The sequence below is a fragment of the Ursus americanus genome, chromosome 32 (genome assembly GCF_024610735.1).
Source record: "Ursus americanus isolate L20-20 chromosome 32, mUrsAme1.1.p, whole genome shotgun sequence".
NCBI lineage: Eukaryota > Metazoa > Chordata > Mammalia > Carnivora > Ursidae > Ursus > Ursus americanus.
This window is the reverse complement of record NC_142158.1, coordinates 885,205-888,523: the sequence shown is the minus strand read 5'-3', so window position 1 is coordinate 888,523 and position 3,319 is coordinate 885,205. Positions and strand designations below refer to the sequence as shown.

General features: G+C 46.3%; 1 non-coding gene across 1 annotated transcript; it reads left to right on the top strand.

Moving 5' to 3' along the window:
* The first annotated feature begins 616 nt into the window (after positions 1-616).
* On the top strand, positions 617-688 carry TRNAA-UGC (transfer RNA alanine (anticodon UGC)). The gene has a single exon. It is a non-coding gene; the product is annotated as a tRNA-Ala (tRNA).
* Positions 689-3,319: the final 2,631 nt, after the last annotated feature.

The window sequence follows — 3,319 nt, the reverse complement described above, 5'->3', positions numbered from 1 at the left end:
AGCAAGATCTCAGGTGATGCCGATGCTGGGTGGTCCAAAGACCACAGTTGGAGAACGAATGCCTGACACTAAAACGTGTTTCTAAACTTTTACTCCACAGGATACAAGTTTAGTCACCCGATCCACGGAGGGGGCTTTCCCTTCCAGGGCCAGGCTGAGACTGTGGACAACGCCAAGCCTGCAACCGGAGATTTCACGCACCTTGCAAGAAGGGTCTGCCGCAGTGCTTTACCTGGCTGGAGTGGCTCCGGCTACACCTGGATTCCCTACCATATACATCGGAGCATTTCCAGTGTCCTCTATGGCCATCTGTGGTTCTGTGTTTCTCTGATGCCGGCCTGTCCAAGAGGTTCTTGATCTGAATGACTCACATTCACGGCGGTTGCTGGCATACAAGCCAGTTTTGCCCCTGCTCTGTTCTGAGCTGAGCCTGGGCAGATTCAAATGAAGCTAAAGCCTGTAGTGAGGCTGATTTAGACACACCTTCTCCAACATTCAGACCAGTAAAATTCCTACTGTTCTTGCACATCAGAGCATAACAAAATACATTTTAGGGGAAAGTGGACGTCTATTCCTAAAGAATGGTATTCTTTCACCACATGCTCCCCACGGCCCTGGGGATGTAGCTCAGTGGTAGAGCACATGCTTTGCATGTATGAGGCCCCGGGTTCAATCCCCGGCATCTCCAGCCTTTTGCTGTCTCTCATACTTTTTTGAAATGCCACATCTTGAACCAGACATACTTGGTTTTTAGCACTTTGGTATTTCCAAGCAATTTAAACTTTAAACAAGTAAATCAGATTTCAATCTAGTTGGAAAGTCAAATATGCTGCTAAAAAAAAAATACACTCTGCTTCCACTGCCAAGAGCACTCAGGCAAGTTTATATTTCCAGTTAAAGACAGACTGGCTGACGGAAAGAAAGAAAAAGACAAAGAATTGACAATTATGTCTCAAACCTCAGGTGCAGAGAAGAGATGTTTTTTCTCTGAGTCTGTGAGTTACACGGTCACAGTGTTTTACTGCCTTGTCGACCGGGAACTCTAAGAACACCTTCGTCCGGTTCTGGGTTTCTCCTGTACTCTCACACGACGACCGCACTCACAACACTTCTGATACCAGGTGTGGGTGGGGTTTTCCCATATTAAGCAGTTCTGTGACACCAGCTGGTGTCCTACAGTTTAACTCAGTTCTGACCCTAACTGGAGATGGTGTTAGATCCCACGAGACTGTCTCTTACTTCAGACGCCAGATACAAATACTCTGGGTCCCCAGGTTACCTACAGCTTGTCTGACTTCACTACAAATCACAGGTTTTCGTGACCTCCCGATAATTTGTTAGAACGGCTCACAGAACTCAGGGAAACACATTTACCAGTTAAAGGATATGATAATGGACAAAGATGAACAGCCAGATGCAGACATACACAGGGCGAGCAAGGTCTGGGGGAATCCCGAGCACGGGAGCATCTGTCCCCCTAGAGTTGGGGCGTGTGTCACCCTCTCTGAGTGGATGTGGTCACCAACCTGGAAACTCCCTCAAACCCCGTATTTTGGGGATTTTATGGAGGCTTCCTCATGTAGGTATGATCAATTATTAACTCAATTTCCAGCCCCTCTGTCCTGTCTAGAGAATGGGCGGTGGGAAGCAGGGGTGCTGAAAATTCCAAGCTTCTAATCTAAATTTAGTCTTTCTGGTGACAAGGCCCCATCCAGGAGCCACCAGAGATGCCTCATTAGAACAAAGACACTCCTAGTGCTTTAATCACTTAAAAATTTATAAAGGGGGGCACCGGGGTGGGTCAGTCAGTTAAGCATCCAACTCTTGATTTCAGCTCAGGGCATCACCATCTCAGGGTCATGGGATCAAGCCCTGTGTGGGACTCTGTACTCACACTCTCTCTCTAAAAAAAATAAATAAATCTTTAGGAAAAGAAGATTTAAAAAACAAGCAAACAAACAAACAAACAAACAAACCCCAGACTCTGTAAGGGTTTTAGGAACTCTGTGCCGGGAGAAGGGACGAGGATCAGATATCTATTCCTTACTACGAACCACAATATCACAGAAACTCCAAGTGACATTTCAGTCACTGAAGCTTTAAGTTGTGCACTGAAATGTAAATCTACTTTTCCAGTTTTATAATATTTTATTGGAATCATTGGACATTTTAGCTCAAATCCCTATTGAAAGTTTCTGAGGAAGGAAAGAAGGAAAGGAAAGAAGGGAGGAAAGAAGGGAGGGAGGGAGGGAGGGAGGGAGGGAGGGAGGAAGGAAGGAAGGAAGGAAGGAAGGAAGGAAGGAAGGAAGGGTAAGTAATTAGTAAGATACCGAGTAATTGAACAAATGAAAAAAACTTGAAGAAAATCCCACATGTGCTTAATCCTTGTTACGCGCTGAACTGTATCCCTCCAAAATTCAAACGCTGAAGTCCTAACCTCCAGCACCTCAGAGTGTGACTGTGCTTAGAGACAGGCTCTTTAAAGATGAAATTAGGTTAGTTAGCTCATGAGGAGGGCCTTAATCCAGCATAACTGGGGTCCTTGTAAGAAGAGATTACCACACAGACGCCCTAAGGAGAGAGGACACACAGACACTGGAAGACGTTGGCCATCCAGCTGGCCACCCACGAGCCAAGCAGACAAGCCTTAAGCAACGACCCAGCCAAGACCGACTGCAGACTGCCACCCTCAAGAACCGTGGTGAGGGGCGCCTGGGTGGCACAGCGGTTAAGCGTCTGCCTTTGGCTCAGGGCATGATCCCGGCGTTGTGGGATCGAGCCCTACATCAGGCTCCTCCGCTGTGAGCCTGCTGCTTCCTCTCCCACTCCCCCTGCTTGTGTTCCCTCTCTCGCTAGCTGTCTCTATCTCTGTCAAATAAATAAATAAATAAATAAAATCTTTAAAAAAAAAAAAAAAAAAGAACCATGGTGAGACCATTGTTTCAGCCATTCCATCTGAGGGACAGCCCAGGAAAACTCACGCAATTCTAAATGCTACCCAGGAAGCAATTTCTAAAAATAACACATGTTACTGTTACTCTCTTCACACGCCAGGGATAAAAGAAGAGTTTACACTCCTTGGGTGTGCACTGGCAGCCAGCATCCACTCTTCCTGCTGACATTCTGTATTGGAGGGCCTGGAAAGCTAGACGTCTATTTCCCAGAGCCTGTTTTACCTAAGGATCTTGATACAATGGGTATTAAAACAATTACAAGGCACACTTTCCTGAGATTTACAAAACAGGATATTATCCTGCTGATGTTGGCAATTCCCTGTGGGCCAAGCAAGACTGTGGACGTGTGCTTTCTCTGCAGCAGT